This window comes from Martes martes, assembly GCF_963455335.1.
Source record: "Martes martes genome assembly, chromosome: 5".
Classification (NCBI taxonomy): Eukaryota; Metazoa; Chordata; class Mammalia; order Carnivora; family Mustelidae; genus Martes; species Martes martes.
Genome location: NC_137892.1, coordinates 164,262,756 through 164,280,629, shown reverse-complemented (window position 1 = coordinate 164,280,629; position 17,874 = coordinate 164,262,756).

Sequence of the window (17,874 nt, the reverse complement as noted above, 5' to 3'; positions counted from 1 at the left end):
CAAATGCTGCCCGATCTCGTTCACACGCGGACCGCGGCTGCCAGAGGCAGAGGGGTCAGGGGACGCGCGAGGTCACCTAGTTCGCCCGTGAAGGGGACGCAGAGGGACACGCCTCCAGACGTACGATAACGCAGGGACGAGGATGAGAGGCGCCGTGTGGGGAGTCCGCCAGCCGTTCCGCGGGGACTGTGTACGGTGACAGATGGTGACGAGACTCACCATGGTGACCACTTCGCAAGTATACGAACGTCGGATCACCACGTCGTGCACCTGCAAGGCAGATAATATTGTTTGTGAACCATATTTCAATGAGAACAAAGTGGCCAACGCTGTATCGCCGAGCTCCCGCAGGCTGGGTCTGTGCTCAGCCCTGAGACACGCTCGCGCTCCTCCCGCCCTGATGGTGCCCCCCATGAGGGCGAAGTCATCGGATGAGGGCAACGCCCACAGATTTGCGAAATGGCTTCAACCGCCACCACGGAGGGCTTTTCTCCAGACTCGGGCACTTGTAGACTAAAAGCTTCCGAGTCTGCACAGCGCCTGTTTCCCAGTGTCTGTGGTGGGCCTTTTGCACGGGCGCTGTATTCTAAGCATGCGTTTGCCCACAGAGGCTCTGTTCACACGGTCTCCCCCCAGCTTCAGGGGACACGTGGATAATTAGGAATGTGCACTCAAAACGTATGGAAGATACGAATCTGTTGTTCTGACCCAGCCGTGTTTACGGGGACACACGTTTGTAGGAACAGGTGCAGACTCTTTCTCTTACAGGGACTGGGAGAATCCCGTACTCGCTGTGCCTGATTGTATATTTTCGGACATAAGTTATTTCTTTGCTAACTGGCTCATTATAAAATCTGCCAGATTCATCTGTTTAAATAGTGGTTAGGTTTTTGTCTTATATCATGTTAAGATTTTAGCTAGATTGTACTACATCTGCGTTATCTTTATTATCAGGTCACAGCTCATCCAGCTTGTCTTACAGAAATGAGACCCGACATCCCTAAGTCGTAGCACGTGTCATAGAGTCCCTGCCTCTGACATGCCACATCAATGGCCACTATCCTGTCCCTTCGAACGGGATCGCGTCTTTGTTGTGCGCCTGCAGGAGAACTGAGCCTCGTTCCTGGCACTCAGGTGAGGGAAGAAAATATACTGAATGAGAGCAAAGGCCGGTGTATATTAAAACTTGATCGGAGTGTTTGAATTATTGGCTTTTAAAATGAATATAAACACAACAGAGTGGTAGTACTCATTCTAATGAACTGTTAGACTTAATGAGGAATTACGTAACCAAGTATGGTAGGGACCGATTCTGAGTGTCAACTATCTGTCTGTAAGTTTTAACACGTAGACACAGACGTGTGTGTATGAATATACATGTTCACACGTTAATAGGAAGATGATCTAGACAGTCGGCTCCAATTCAACCTGCAAAAGTCATATTTTTATGCTCTTTTTAGATTTTCTGAATCTTATTTGTAAAAGTAGCTGGAATGTGAGGGCACGTTTGATGATGGTGATGAGGACAGCTGACCGTGGTGTCCCCCGTGGTCACATACACGTCCATTGCACAGGGTGTCTGTTGCATGATGGATTGTGCAGAGGGGGTCCAGCTGGGGTGGGCGGGGGTGCTGCATGGCCTGTTTTCATGCCTGTTTCTGATTCACAGGCAGCTGAATAGAGAACAGAAACCGTTCTGGGAAACTTGAGAGGCCATTGGAGTTCCTGACACTAGCACACCCAGCTAGGTCATGGCAGGTCGTTGGTGGCCTTTGGGACATTGGTCCTTCCAGACCTGCTTGTGTGTTTTGGCCGCGTCCCCAGCTGCATCCAGCCCCGAGCCACGGCAGGAGAGACGCTCTCTTCTCAGCAGGCTTCCTGCCCAGAGAAGTTGCAGCGTGTGAGTGACCCTGTGTGGACCTCACTCCTGCCCAGTAGAGTTCAGTCTCCAGACACAGAACGAGGACCCACACCAGCAGCTGCCTGTTGGCAGAGGGAGAGCCGCTGAGATAGGGCCCCGGCCCTTCCAGAGTCGCGGGAGACAGTAAGACACTGCTTGGTCGGACGGCTTCTTGAGTTAACTCCCGTCCTTGCAAACATTCCCCGACTGGTGACACGGTTGTGTTGGTGAAGGGATGAACCTGAGAACCTTGACTTCTGGCCCTGATGAAACATCTTGGCTGCGGTGAGCAGGGTGCAGGGACGTTTCCCCGCACGGCCCATCCTGGGTGATGCACGGGTCATCCTCAGACCGGGGCCATTTTCACGGCAGCTTGTAGGGTACAAGCCGTGCAGACTCGGGAACTTACCCACTTGGTCCCGGCTGCACGGCGCGGTTTACTGGGTCACGCCGAGAAACTTCATTACTGGGAGGACATGTCACAGTGAGCACTTAAGGATGTAAACAGCCCCAGAAACAGAAGTGAGCAGGCATCCGGCCATCTGTTCTGAGGGGTGGTGTGTGTTCTCACTGTGGGCGCTGATTTCGACTCCCCTCACCAGATGAGAACCAGAGTCGTCCCAGATCAGCTGACTGTCCCCCGGTGGCCCAAGTGGGGATGTCAACAGCTGGCTCTGCCTGCCACGGGGCCCGGGGCTCCGGCTCGGCGGGAGGGGCGGCGGTGGCAGCTGGCGCGGCCGGGACCCTCTCCCGTCCCCACCTGGCCCTCCGCTGCAGACGTGAGGGGAGGCTGGCTCCTCGGTCTCGGCAGGGGCGCTGGGTGTGCAGGGATGCACGAGCGTCCTCTGGTCCCGCATTCCCACATCAAGCCCCACACCCGACCCTGGGGTCACCCGGCCAGAACCAGGTGTGGAAGGCTTTTGAGACAGTGAAACAATCCTGTCTTCACGTACCCTGTGCTACTGTTGGAGAATATTCTCCTTTCAATGCATCTGACCCGGGAGCTCATTCTGAGCTCCTCATTTTACTTTCCAGTCTGTGCAGAATTACCCCCAAAATCTGGAAAGGGAAACCCCCATCCCTGCCACCCACAGCCACGAATGGAATCAGGAAAAGTCTCCAAAGAATCAAACCAATCTCAAAGACTAGTTAATGTGACTGTGTCAGTAAATTAAGAAACTGGGCCATTCAGCCCATGGAGAGCCCGCCTCTGCGTGTAATAATTTGGTATTCAGCTTCCAGCAAATTTCATCAACTGACTTTGATTCTGGAGTTCAGAACCCCAGTGGGGTATAAGAGTGTGAAGGGATTACACACCCCAAAACGACACGAGGCCCATCCGGCTTCTCTGGAGTTAAACCCTTAGCATCTCAGTGATCTCAAGGATAAAGTTATCACGAGTGTGAACATCCTTTCTGGATACAGGATTAGAAACTCTGCACATTCAGCTCAGCTCCCGGTGGATCCCAGGCCTGCCGCTCCGGGCCCCCCTGCACCGCGGGCACGGCAGCCCCTCCTCTGCAGCCACTCCCACTGAAAGGGCTGCTCTCGACGCACAAGGCAGACTGATAAAGATGCCCTCCGCTGAGCCACTCTCCCTCTGCCCGAGACGGTCCCGTGACTGCCGGCCCACAGGACTAGAAGCTTGGGTCCTCCCAGTCACCCTTAAGGCCTGCCTGGCTTGGCACCTGCAGCTCCCACCCCCTGTGGCTCGGCCTCACTCCCCTGCTGAGCCACAGAAGCCTCTCCCCTGCTCCTCAAAACACAGCCGTCGCCCCCTGCCTCAGGGCCTTTGCACTTGCTGCTACCTCCACCAGGAAGCTCTCTCCCAGCTTACCTTCTGGTCTGCTTCTGCACCTTCTGCAGAGTGGTCCTCAAATGTCACCTGGCTTTTCCTTCCTTTGGCATCTGACTCCGTCCCTTCTTACCGTCCTGCCTCCACCTGTCTGATCCTCTCTCTGCCCTTCTCCGCCTCCAAGGTTTTGCTGCTCCTTCCGTCTGCCGCTCCCATTAGAATGTGGTTTATGTAAGGACAGGGCCGTGTGGTTCACTTTGTAGACCAAGCGCCTAGGTGGGCCACACAAAACCCCCCAAATTCCTGAGCTGCCCCCTGGGGGAAGGGAGCCCTGTCACCTGACCTCAGCCCATCTTCACAGAGAAGTTCCTCAACCACCACCAGTGTGTGGCCTTGGGGACCGTGTTTCACAACAGCCACTTCCTTAGGCGGGGGCCAGGGCCTGGCTCTTACCTCTCTAGGCTTGGCGGCCAAGTGGTTAGGTGGCCTTATCAATTGGAAAGTTCACCAGCAAACTGAGAAGCAGTATGCGAATTGCGCCCATCCCTCCTTTAGTATGTCCCACGGAGGCCCCTGTGTGCCGATGCTTCGTCAGATAAAGCCGTAGCAGGTGGGGATTCAGTTATCGTCTGTGTGATTTGATTGCGTTAAGTGGAGCTCACTGTCGGCATTTCACATGATTTTCCACTTGTGATCTTCTCTACTTATTAATTATCAATAACTATTCTTGCATTTGTGTTGTGCGTTGTATCTTGGATTATTTTTTAAATTTTATGAATTCTATTCGATTTCATCTTCCTGAGAACGTGGCGGAATTTCAGAGCAGACCTAAGACTTCGGGAGGCGGAGGAAGCGTGGATGTGCTCACAGAGGGCAAAGGTGTCCACGCTCGGCAGCGCCGTGCACGTGCCAGGCCCAGCGGAGACACTGGATCAGAGCTGGGAGCCTTAGAGCACACCGTCCCCACCGTTCGCAGTGAGGTGTGGCTCTGGGCTCAGAGGTGGCCAGGACCCTCTGGGTCTGTAACTTTAGCAAGAACTGATATGGAAGGTTAGGCCGGTGGAGGTGCTTCCCAGGAGTCTCTGGGAGCCCTGGATGTGAGGCAGGGGGTTACCCTGGGGGTCTCCTGGCCACAAGAGGCAATTCCCCAACCAGCAGCCTGTGGTGTCACACCTGTGACAAAGCTGGCATCAGACACTCATTCTCTCCTGTCCAGTGGGCACTGTTTAAGAGCAAGAGAGACACAGACATGCAGGTGTCAGCAAGGGGTGAAGGGGCGGGGGTCTCAGTGAGTGGGGTAGGTCTCAGCTGGTCCTGGGGTACATGGCCCTACAAGAGGGGACCTGAGCAAGGAGATGCTTTGGGCTGTGGGCCACAGATGTGGGAGGGAGGGTGACTGCACTGGGGCGGGGGAGAACCCTGGGCCTGGGTCTGGGGGGACCCCCGCTGTGGGGGCCACACCCCTGCAGAGGGGCCTGCCTGGCAGGGGGGCGCCAGGAGAGGGTGCCCTCACTGCAGGGCGGCTGTGGGCAGGGGCAGGAAAGGCTGCTTTCAGCTTGATGTGCGTGCTCTGCTCTAAGAGCACCTGCTGCGCGTCAGGCACCTGGGGTATCAGAGGGAGCACACGCTGTGGCCTGGGCTGTCCCAGAATCATTCTTGAAAAACCTCGTACTGGTTTTAGCAGAAGAACACATGTCTGCACATGAAGTCAGATGGATGATGAAGCCAGAGTTGATGAAAAAGGACCCAAGCCGTCTTCTGTCGGTCCCCAGCTGGGCTCTCTCCCTTCCTTTCCTAGACGCCACCCCCAGGAAGTGGCTCCCGAGCCGGAGGGACAGTCAGGACCCCCAGGGAGGCCGTCAAACACAGACTGAGGACCCCGGGGCTGTGGATTCAGAAGGTCTGCATGGCCTGGTCTCAGGTGACCCCATGCTGGGTCATCGCGGTAACGAGCCATACTCCAGGTGGCCTCCCTCACCTGCTACGGTGAATGCTCCTTGTTTGTTTCAATTTTATTTTGTTCAGACATTTTCTGTTGTGTCCCTTGCCCTTTTAGACTCCCTGTCGCCAGACACCCACACTTCTATACCCACTGCCGCCGTGCAACCATGCCCCGGTTTGGAAAACTGACGTTCAGGCTCCGAACTGACCGAGGCTCTCTGTTCCTTGCCTGCATGCACACACTCACACACAGCATGTGTACACACACGCACATGCGTGTGCACGACAGAGAAGGGCTAATAAGCGGTTTCCTGTTTCAGCATTTCACTCTGTCCACAGAAATGGTACGATTCTCGATAGTGTCAACGCATCTCGTTTCTTCTCTTGTTTCCCTTCCCGTCTTTCATCTGGCAGGCCTAGCTGGAGCGCTCCCCAGTCCCTACAGACAGCTGGCCCGGAGCTGTGCACACGGCCGCTGACCCCCTCTGCTCCCTAGCTGGGGCCTCTCTGGGCCCCCTGTCCTGGGTTCTAAGCTCAGAGCTGACCCCTTTCTTTTTCTGAGTTAATTCTCATGTTCTGGGGGATGTGTCTTCAGCGGCTCCCTGGAAAGGAGGGTTTTGGAGCTCGGATGCCTGGGGCTGTCTTTGCCCCTCCCCTACAGCTGGGGGTCTGGCGGCAGGAAGAATTTCCAGCCATTCCTGCGTCCCCATTCGCAGTGTTGCCGGACCTTAGCGGCACAACCGACTCTGCTCTCTCTGTGAGTCGTAAGGTCTCTTCTTGCCCAGGTGATCCGGACTTTCAGGAGGACACGGCAGGCAGAGGTACACATGTGCGAGGGCTGCCTCTTCCCCGCAGGTGACCTGTCGTGGCTCAAGTTGCTCCAGCAAAAGCCACAGACCAGACTGGCGGTGGGGGTCGGGGGCGGGGGGCCGTGAAGAGCTGAAATGTGTTTCTGGCTGATTTGGTGCTGGAGGTCCCCGATCAGGGAGCCAGCCGGGCAGGTCCTGGGAGGGCCTCGTCCTAGTGTAGGCGGCAAATTCTCCCTGTGTCCTCTCACCTGGCAGGGGGCTGACGGGGCTCCAATCCCATCTTGGGGTCCCCACCCTAGGAGCCCAATTCCCTCCAAGACCCCACCCTCCTACCATAGTCCCTTTGGGCACTGGATTTCAACATATGCATTTGGGGGACGGACACTCAGACCAGGGCATGAGCCCTTCAGCATCCAGGGAGGGACAGGGACTGTCCTTCCAGTGACATCATGGCCTGTAGAAGCAGATGGCTGCTGACATAAGGGGGGAGACCCCAGCATTGAGAGCAACCTGGATGGGGCCCTTCAGGGGGACCCGAGCTGCCCAGCACTCACCTGCAGAGGTCGTCCTGGAGGGAGGGAGCAGGAGTCCTGGGTAGAACAGGGCTGGGGAAACAATAAAGCTGTTTTTGGCCTGCACCCACCTGTTTATTCAATAACTCCATACCTCATAGGGAACCCCCGCTCCCTGGGCTGCACCTGAACGCTGAACCAGAGCCTCCCCTGGTGGCCCTGTGTGGCTGGGAAGGGCCCTGCTATGGACATCGCCCCCGACACCCAGCCGACCGTGCCAGGCCTCCGATGCCAGGTCTTGCCTGGGGCTCCGTGGTCTACACCAGGTACCCACCACCACCACAGGGCAGCGGCCCACGGCTCCGAAATGGGGCTGGCGGCCTTCGTTTGGGACGACCCAGTCTCTCAACTACCTGCCTTTCCACCTCAAGCCATCTCCACTTTCCCCAGCAGCCTGGAGCCGTGGGATGTCGTTGAGACAAACACAGGCGTCCACCCCGCTCTGGTTCTCTAGAATCTTTTGGTACTTTTTCAATTAAAGAAAAAAATTGACTGAAAGAAGAAAAAAAGAAGCCGATGTCCCTCTGTACTGACCTGAGTGTTATCCATAATGTCATGTAAAACAAAGCAGCTTCTAGTGTGTAAATTACGGGCCCAGTGAGGTCTCAGCAAGCGTCTCTCTGCATGAGGAAGGAAGCATAAGTACTTGTGGGTTTAGGACAAAAACCCGGGGCCGTATCCAGGGTGAACTAAAGAAGATCAAAGAGGCTGGGGGAGACAACGTGCACCCCAACGCTGTGGCTCCGTCATGGGGGGCAAACCTGCCGGCAGGAGGACGCTGTGTGGTAGACAAAGTCCGTGGAGAGGGACCCTGGGAACATGCCCCACCCTCCGCAGGTAGGGGGCTGAGCAGTCAGCGCACCTCGGAGCCACTAGAGCCTGCCGCCCCCAAGAGCACGCGCAGGTCGCATCTTCTGCTTGGCCTTTGGCGGCAAACACAGCTTCCTGACTTCTGTGCTCTCTGGAGCCGCTGGACGCTGCCCGCGCTCTGGTGCCCCAAATCCCCTGCAGCGATGAGTCCCAGAGCACGTGCCTGCCCACCCTGCCCCGGCCCTGCCGTGACGGGCTGACACCGGAAAGCAAGTGGAGTTTCTTAAAGCAACTTGAGTTTTGACCCGTTGTGGGTAAAGACCTCAGCACAGGGAGTTCGGACCCCAGGGAAACGTGATCGTTCTCTCAAGGTCCGAAGGCGGCGAGGTTGGACCGTTTACTTTTCGCTTTTAAGAGTTTTGTTTCCAGCTCAGCTTTACGAGGGCAGAGCTCACATCTTCACTACAAAATTAGCAATAGGTCCTTTGTGTACATGGGACGGATGGGGCGAATGAGCACCTGACCCTCTGGCTTTGGAGTGAACCGGGACGGGCTCAGAGTGCCCGCTGCCGGTCAGGACAAACCCACTCCGCGCCTCGCCCTTCGTTCCATTTCGTGGTTAGCTGCCGCTCACACTGGCTTTTCATAAAACTCATAGAATACTGAAAAACACATGGTGTACTTTATTGAGTTTACACTTGGCAAAGAAAAGTTCACATCAAGGAAGCCAGAACAGAAATATTGTGGGTGACGACCCGGTGGCGGGGTCGGCGGGTGGGGAGTGGGGGGTGGGGGCGGGGGGAGGGTGAACTTGGGCTTCTCCTCCCGGATCCGACCACCCCGGCTCCCGAACCAGAGGCAGCAGTGCACTCCACGGCTAGGCTTTTCTTCCCTCTCGGGAAGGCCCCCGCCTCCAGGCTGCGGTCAGGTGTCTGATCCCGGGCGTCCGCGCCCGGGGAGCGTGCTGCGCGGCTTGCACACGTGTGCTTGGATGTGGGCGCTCCTCCCCGAGCCAAGAGGAGGACGGGGCGCCCATGGATGGTGCCTCAAGGGCCTCGTCCTCCAGTGTGATGCGGGCCTCTGTTCCACAGGCCCAGTCACACAGCAACCCGGTGTGCAGACACAGCTGACCGCACGAACAGGACCGCCGTCCCTGTGGCGAGGAGGCCCCACGGTGTTCAGCAGAAACCCTCACAGCTCCCAAGTTTCAGCCTGTGGTCCCTCCTCCTCACGACATCTTCCAAGATCCATCACTTCCAGCGAGTGAGAAACACCTTGTATTCTGTTTCATGTCCATTTAGTATTTTTATGTCCCTTTGTCACCTGTGATATTAATAAATGACTTGATAATGTTATTTAAAAATAAGAACGTTATAGTGCAAGTTCAGGGGGGAGAGGAGAAGTAGTCAACACCGAGGGTTACGGAGACCATCGTTCTAGCAAACCATATTGGAGAGCAATTCTAAACATTTCTTCCATAGGGCTTAGCCTGGTATCCAACACATGCCGGTGATGTCACCAAACCATCGGGAAACACGCAGCTTGCTCTTTCCCGGAAATCCTTTCCTCCCTCGATCACGTTTCCTTCGGCGTGCTTGTGTGCCGGGCGTCAGACGGGGGGTCCGAGTGCATCCCCGGCTCCCTCAGTGGGCACCGGTGTCGATCCTAGATCCACGCTCTACGCCGTGAGGATCAGCTGCCCCTGTCCAGGGTTCAGCAGCCAAGTGGGCGAGTTATCCATTCTGACTAGAAAAAAAATAGAAGGCATGGAGTGATCGCAGTCTTCTAGAACGTCTGGGCATCTCGTGAGGGTCGTGAGATCGGGCTGAAATGCAGTTTCCCATTCTATGTTCTGAGGGCGGACGGTTCTGCTTCGCCACAGGCTCCCAGGTGCTGTCAATGCTCTATGTCCATGAACCACACTCGGAGCAGCCAAGGTCTGGATACCAAGCGGTCCTGGGTCTCCAGCGGCTACGTTCCTAGTGTTTGCTTTTAGCGGCTTCTTTTGTCAGGGGCACAGAACTCAGGATCCAAGTTCAGGCGCCCAGCAAGGATGTGAGCGTGACTTGGGTGCAGCTCATCTCCCTCCCTTCCTGGGCCTCGTACTGCTCCGGATGGTGGAAAGGTGGTTTCCTTCCCCCTCGGCTCTGTCTGGATTCCGAGACGATGCCCATCACTGAGACAATGTCACCGGACACTGCGTGGTACGTGCTGGGAGCTGCTTTGGCCAAGCACACCCTGAATATTACCTATGGCGATCACTATCTTGAAAACAGCAATCCTGTTCTCACTCACTGTTCCCACTGAGGAGAATGTGCAGAATCCAGTGGTCAAGCTCAAGGGTTCCTGGGTGGCCACCTTGGACCTCCTCCTTCTCCTTGCTAGTGAAGTGTGCAGGGTGGCAGGCCTTGGTGCTCTGAGTGCCGGCTGTGCGAGGACGGGACGGGCAACGGAGAGCCGCCAGGCGGAGTGTGGGGTCCTGACAGCAGGTGCTCCGTCCCGTCCACCTCTCCTGGGCTTCCTCCTGTAAGCCCACGTCACCTGTCTCCATCAGCATCTCTGGGTCTTTCCTTCTGCCTTATCGGACCGTCACCCACCTTTGGCTTAGAGTCTGCAGGGCTCTTCCCGGGCCCTCCGGCTGCACATACCCTCGAGATGCTTCTGAGGGCTGTTTGGATATGGGTTCTCATGACACTGCCTGGGTCCCATGTGAAGGGTCCCTGCAACCATGAACAGAGGGTAGCACGAAAGAAGGCTAATGTCTCCAAAGTATCATTCCCCCACTATGTGTGCCCTGTAGGATGCTGGACGGAGTGGGGTGCAGTCTTGGGTACAGATCGAGGGAGCGGGCTTGCCATCGCTCAGCCCTAAAGAGGGCGCCGACGTGTCTCTTCATCACGGCTTCCTCTGGGCCGACTGGACCCCCTGGTACCGCCATGCACTAGCTGCCCATGGGTCTGCCCTGGCCCGGGAGCCGGAGCTCATCACAGGAGCGCAGCGGCCCACCCGGCCTCGGACCTGTGGGCGTCACACTCCGTGCCCCGTCAGTGGCCAGGGAATGCACTGTGGTGCTTCAGCAGCCGGGGAGCAAAGAGCGTCTCCACAAAACACTCACCATTTCGAGTGGCCGCGTCTTGGTGAGGAAGGTGGCGGCCGGGGGCACGAGCAGGAGCACCACGAGTGAGCTCTTACCCGAAACTCCTGCTGTAGCTCCCACAGGCTTCCTGAACCACGCTGGACGGGGTTGCCCTGGGTTTGCCAGGACGCTACGGAGGGTGGGGTCACGCGTGGGAAGAGTGGGAGAGGGGGTGCATACAGGGCAGCTGTTTCTCGCACAGGAAACGTGGTCAGGGGAGATCCTGGCGGAGATCCTATGCTGCAGATCCTATGCTGCTGGGTGAGGCTGTGTCCGCAGACCCAGCACTCACGTGATTCTGCTCCAGAGAAAAAAGGCGGGTGCTCTAGACCAGATCCTGGCCATACACGGCGCCGGACCCCAAACAGTTCACAGTTGTCACCAACTCAGGAGATCTCTGACGTCCCGAAGGCAGCCAGGGCCCACCGGATTCCATCTGCTTCTGCACAAGCAGCGCCGCGTACACAGGGGCTCCCGCCAAGCGTGTGGAGACCTGGCTGGCACCAAGGTGCCTGAGCTGCCCCCAGGCCAGTGGTGTGGAGCCCACAGGTGAAGCCTGACTGGGGGGGGGTCACGGAACGTCCTGGACTCAGTCCCCCTCCCTCCCCACTGTCTTCACTCCTCTGGCTCCCGCCGTGTTCCGGGACAGCCCCGCCCCACCAAGGACACTGTCAACAACAGAGCCACGGTGTGGGCTCCCCAGTCATGCTCAGCTTGAATGAATTTGCTCAATATTTTAAAAGAGTTAATTATTTGAGACTCTTAATGTCTCAGCTACCACTTATGATAGCCTTCACAACTTCTTTGCATAAAGAAAAAAGAATCCCAAGTTCCTAGGGTTTTGCTCTAAAATGCTCTACAGCCAGTACCCAGTGGGCTCTTACACTGCGAGACGCTGTAACAAATATGAGAAAAAGGCTCCTTTCCTCTATGTGCACGAACGCCCTGCACGGCGGGGAGGGCAGGCGCTTCCTGCTCCCGCTGGATAGGTGAGAAGCGTCCTATCCCCAAGGTCACACGCCAAGATCGGGCAGGCAAAGTGTCTCGCCACAAAGTCAGAGATGAGTTGTTTGGGCTCAGAGGCCTGGCTGCTGGCTCTCACGCCCCGTGTGTGACATCACGAGGGAAATGCAGCTCTTGCGTGGGACTTGGGGTCTGCCCTACGCCAGGGCTCATGTGGGGGGCGGGGGATGGGCTTAACTCTGGGTCCTGGTGCGGCTTTGCCCAGGCCCAAGGAGCGCGAGTGGGAGCCTGTTTCCTCCTGGGCCTCCTCCTGAGAGCGCGTGTGCGGGCGTCCCAGGCAGGCCTCTGGCCTCAGGGCTGGCAGGGGGCTGGGGGAGGCCCCTGTCAGCCCAGCTCAGGCCGCTTTAGGGCCGTGGACCCATAATCCTGATCATCTGAATGTTGCTGCGTCTGTCCTCGGCGCAACAGAATCGTTGCTCCTGGCCGAGTCCGGCTCGGAGTCAGGGCGAGGAGCGGCACCTTAGAAAGGAGACGTGCTGCACCAGCTGGGGGCGGTCGGGGCCCACACGGTTCCACGTCCACAGAGCCACAGAACGGTCTGCCGTCCGGGGGAGCTGCCTCCCTCACAGAGCGGCCCTGCGCGGGGCCGAGGAAACGGAGCGCGTGCGAGGGTCTGGTCTCCTGCTTCTGCGGGAGGAGAGAGGACAGATGTGCCGGCAGCATATTAGCTGTTAGCATAATTACGTTAGATGCGACACGAGCGGTCCCAGACTCCGTCGCCGGCGCTGGGTCCTCACGTGAATTCTCAGAGGGGGTCCTGCTTACACATAATTGTGCCTTCGAGCTACACGCAGGAAGGCTCTGTGTGATCAACTTGCCAGAGGATTGGAAAGGTAACCCCGTCCCTCTCCAACTGCTTTTCTAAATAGAACATCCTCGGGGGCAGCCATCCGTCCAGAAGCAAAATATTAGAGGAAAAGGAGAAATCGCCAGAAAGTAAACAAGCCCTCCTCCCTGCTCGGCACGGTCCCCGCCTCCTCCGCTCTCAGTGTTCTTGGAAAGTCTCTCCCTCTCCGCGGCTCTGTCCCCCCTTGTATGCCCCCGTCCGTAGCATCTGTAACCCAGATACGTGGGCCCCAAACAGAAGTCCGAAAGGTGCTTTCTGGGACAAGCCGACGTTTCTGCGGAAGGTGTGTCCTGCTCCGAGACACGGGGGGCGGGCGGCCCTCGCCGGAAGTGGGGACGCAGGTGCCTGGGGTGTGGAAATCTCAAAAAACTGTGAAAACAAGTCGTGGCAATAATGAGAAAACATGGCAAGGTCACGGACTTGAAGAAAATTAGTACATGAAAAGCCTATCGATTTTATATATATCAGCAAAGAACAGTTAAAATGTCAAACCCACACACAGTCTGGGCCTTTCTCTCCGTAGGTAAACGCATGCCTACCGCCTGCACACGCACCGCTTACAACGCACCCATTAATCTAAAATCCCGAGGCAGAAATCTAACAGAATCGGTTTACCTTCTCTACGTAGAAAACTACAAAACTCGGGCTAAAAATCAGAGAGGTAAGTGCAGAGATATTCCCGTTTGCGGATTGGAGGACTCGTGTTGTTAACGTGTTGCCTCTTTCCTACCCAATTTATGGTTTCAGCACAAGATCAGCCAACACGCCAGGAGCCAGTTGTGTAGACAGGGACTAACCGAGTCAAAAATGCACACAGGGAGCTGCGGGCCGGGAAGTGCTAACCCGACGCGGCAGAGAGACCACAGTTTGCAGGGCCCACGCGCCCGACTTCAGGTGTTGAGGTCGAGCTGCAGGGGCCGGTCCTCCCGGCTCTGGCGAGGGGACAGGCCCCAGATCACGGGGGGAGGGTCCACAGGCAGAGCCACACACGTGTGCAGCTGCTCCCGGGAGCCAAGCGAGGACAAGTCAGTGAGAATGGCGCCTTCTCCATAGACACTGACCGACGGGCCGTACACCTGCGGCCGGCCGCTCGGGAACCAAAGGAACCGAGACATGCCTACGCCTTCCACAAACATGAGCTCAAAGTGACGCCCACCCAAATGCCGAGCACAAAACTGTAACGTTTCTAGAAGGAGACGTCTATAGGCCCTTGGGTTTGGTGACTAGTAATAAAGTCTGGTGTCCTCTACGGGATCCCAGAGAAGGAGGTAGAAACGAAGGCCGTGTGAATAAAGTACGGGCCTTGGCTCATGATAACGGACTGACATTTGCTCATTAGTTGTGATGGATGGGACCGTACTGAAGTAAGATCCAATAAGAGGTAAAACTGGGTCCCTGGAAACCCTTGTAGCGTCTTTACAAATCTCTGTCATTCTAAAACTGTTTAAAAATAAGGTTTTTCTAAAAGCAGAACCAATACTAACCTGTAGATTTTACTAGAACACACATTTCTGTCGCATATCAGGAAATAACGTTGGCGGTGCGGTGTCCACCTACTGACGCGGCTCGGTCAGGGTCCCGAAGAAGACCTCCGTCCCACCGACCTCCACTGCCTCCTGCCTGCAGTGCCCTTGCCCCCGACCAGGGCAAGGGGCCATGTCATGGGCAGAGCCACGTGGGAACGCTTCCCCCCCACGAGGGTCAGGCTGGGTGGGGCAGCAGAGGGTCCAGGCCTGCCCGATGCCTGGGGGTCTGTTCTCTGCTCTCCAGCATGAGGCTAAAAATCCTTACCGGATCAGGCAGCAGAGCCAGGCTGGGATTCGATCTGCCTCCCAACAACGGCAAAGTCTAGGGTCTGGCCCACCCCCACCTATGCACAGAGGACACCGAAGGGGCTCCTTGGGCCAGAGCCACTGTTGTCCTTAGTATGTGACTCGGCCCACGGTCTTTGCAGTAAGGTGGCTGTCTGGACCCTCGGGGCCTCACTCCCTACGGGGATGGATCCTGCCAAGTTCCCCACCTCAGCCTGGCACCTGGTAACTTCCGGTCGCACGTACTCTGGAAAACTGTGGCTTTCAGGCTCATTCTCCGGCAGCTGTCAGTGGCCCCGTGATGGCCACCTGAGGCGCAGGGGGCTGGGCCGCACCCCAGAGCCGTCCGTGTGCTAATCCCAGAATCCGGGACCGTGCTGCCTTCTGTGGCAAGAGGAACTTTAAAAGACATTTGAGTTCAATGTCTTTGGCTGCAGAGACCATGCCGACCTTCTGGGTGCGTCCGGCACAGTCACAGGGCTGCTCGTGAGGGGCTGGAGGGCTGGAGCGAGCCGGCAGAGACAGCAGCCCGAGGCGAAGCCCGAGACGGGACGAGGCCGCGAGCCGACAGCGCAGACGGCCTCCAGCAGCCCCAGAAGGTGGGGGACAGAGTCTCCCTGAAGCGGCAGGCAGGAAGCAGCCGGGGACACCCCGAATCTACCCTGACCTCCGTCTGTGAAGAACGGATTTGCGCTGCTGCAGCCGTGAAGTTCACATCTGGGACCGCGTCAGTGCAGACTCCCGGGCCGGGACGATCGCCTTCCCCGGCGGCACGTGGCACGGAGGCCGCTGCGGGGCTGGAAGAGGCACCTCCGGGCCTTTGCCAGGTGCCCACTCAGGCCGCGCAACGCTGTCTGCGTCCGATGGGAAGACCTTGCCTCTCCCTGTCCGTGGTGCGGGTTAGACAGGGCGGCTCCACGGTGCTCAGAAAGGACACCGTCAGGCGACCTGAGCATGTCAAACGGAAGAGAGCCGTGAGGGCTGGGCTGCCTCTCTGCACGGATGTCATTATTTGCAGCCGTAGCCTTGGTTCTGTGGAAGAAGCGGCTGCGGGGCCCAGCGGGCCAGTGTGTGGGCTGCGATGGGTCTCATCCATGACCCTTTGTGTTCTCAGCCAAGAAGCGTCTGTGAAACCAGGAAAACCATGCTGGGCCTGGGGGCATCCTATAGGCTGGTGAAAAGGGCCGGTCCCCAAGCTGCCGCTCCCTCTCCGAGAGGGGACTGGGCTGCGGGCCGTCGGACAGTGACCCTGCGTCCTACGGGACATGACACAGCCGGAGATGTAGTGTGGCCCCCAAAAGAACGGATCCCCGGGTCTAGCCGCCAGGTTGCGGCCACAGCGTCATACACACCCCAGGATGTGTGCTGCTTGGAATATGGTATCTCACGTGTCATACACAACACAGCACGTTACGCGACGTAATACAAGCTGTGTGGCCATAGCGAATGTGCCACGTACGCCAGGCACCGTGCGGCCCAGTCCTTCACGCGGCAGACCCCGCTGACTGCAGCGCCGTGTGTGTACGCCGGTTCAGCAATTTTTCAGGACTTTTTAAAAAAAACAATCTCTAGACCCAGTGTGGGGCTTGAACTCACGACCGGGAGATCAAGAGTCACGCACTGCAGCACCCGAGCCGGCCAGGTGCCCCGATTTTGGCAAATTTTAATCCGTTCTGGTTCCTCGTCTGACTGTGAAGCTCTTCCCTTTATCTTGTTGTGGATCAGATCATTTTTTTCCTCCAAAACTGGCGATCTGAAGTCCGTGGGATTTCGCACGCACGGACTGTGTACGTGCACGTTTCACAGGGAGTGTGTACCTCCCGGGGGAAGGGCTGCCCCCCGCCGGCGTCTCTGAACCCGCGCGCTCGGCTGAAAGGGAGGCCGGTGCCGACATCACCGCGGCCCGGCAGGCTCGTCCTCTCCCGCCCCCCGATCAGATATGTGCGGCGCTGACAGCAAACTCGAACACATGCTTCTCCTGTAGATTTTGACGGAGTGCTGTTATTTCCTGTACGGGAACAGTCCAATTTCCTGCTCACCGTGTGGGTTTCTCGGGCCTGGGCTGCAGGATAAAATCTCCCAGCCGCCCTGAGTGTGGTTTGAACCCTGGAGATGTCTGATGAAGGATGTGATGGAATCCATTCTTTCCACCCCAAACTCCACGTCAGAATGATCACTCATCTCTGCTCATAAAGCTGGGGCCAAAGGAGCAGAAACGTGATTAAAACCTCCACGGCAGGCTCGGACGCAGAAAGCCCCGAGCGCCGAGCCTCCTTGTCTGTGGGCTCCCGGGCAGGGTTGGACGGCGCGCGTGTTCTGGACGGAGCCCAGGAACGACGGCCCATCTCACGGCCAAGGAGGGGATGGCTTCGTGGTCGGAGTCCGTGTGGCCCCCTGGATTCCCTTTGCCACCAGCTCCCGCCCTGCAGCCCTGCAAGGCCGCGCCTCCGGGAGCCCCCGGTGGCAGGGAGCAGGGCGGGCACTACGGGCAGTCGGTGTCTTCCCACTTCTTGACTGGATTATTTGTTTATTGGGTTTTGGGTTTGAGCTCTTTCTAGACCTTGGGTATCAGCCCTTCGTCTGTAGTGTCATTTGCGAATATCTTCTCCCATCCCGTGGGTCGCCTCTTTGTTTCCCTGACTCTTTCCCTTGCTGTGCAGAAGCTTTTCGTCTTGCTGAAGTCCCCGTAGTTCGTTTTTGCTTTTGTGTCCCTTACTTTTAGAGACGTGTCTTACAAAAAGTCCTCTTGTCCAAGGGATGGGGTAAGTGGGTGATGGGAATTAAAGAGGGCTTGGGATATGGTGAGCACTGGGTGTTATATTCAACTAATGAATCATTGGACTTTATATCGAAAACTACTGATGTACTATACCTTGGCTAATTAAATTTAAATTTAAAAAGAAAATCAGCATCTTCCCAAGGGTGGTCATTTTCTGTGAAGTGTCAGGTAAGGCCCCAAAACATTCCTCAAACCTCACTTGAGACGCCTTTTCAATGACTTAAGACCAAGGCTGCCCAGTCCAGCCACTCACTGTGTATCGTACCCGCAGGAAGGGGCCTCCCGTCCTCAGAACCCAGACCCCCAGTTCTCGGGGTGTCTCTTGCAGGAGAGGGTGGAGACTGCAGGTGTTTGGCTGTGAACGTGGATTTCTGCGCGTCTGTGCAAAGGAAGCTCTTCCGTGTGGCTCACATTCCCGGAAAATAGAAGCATTTCCCATTGGGTTAGCATC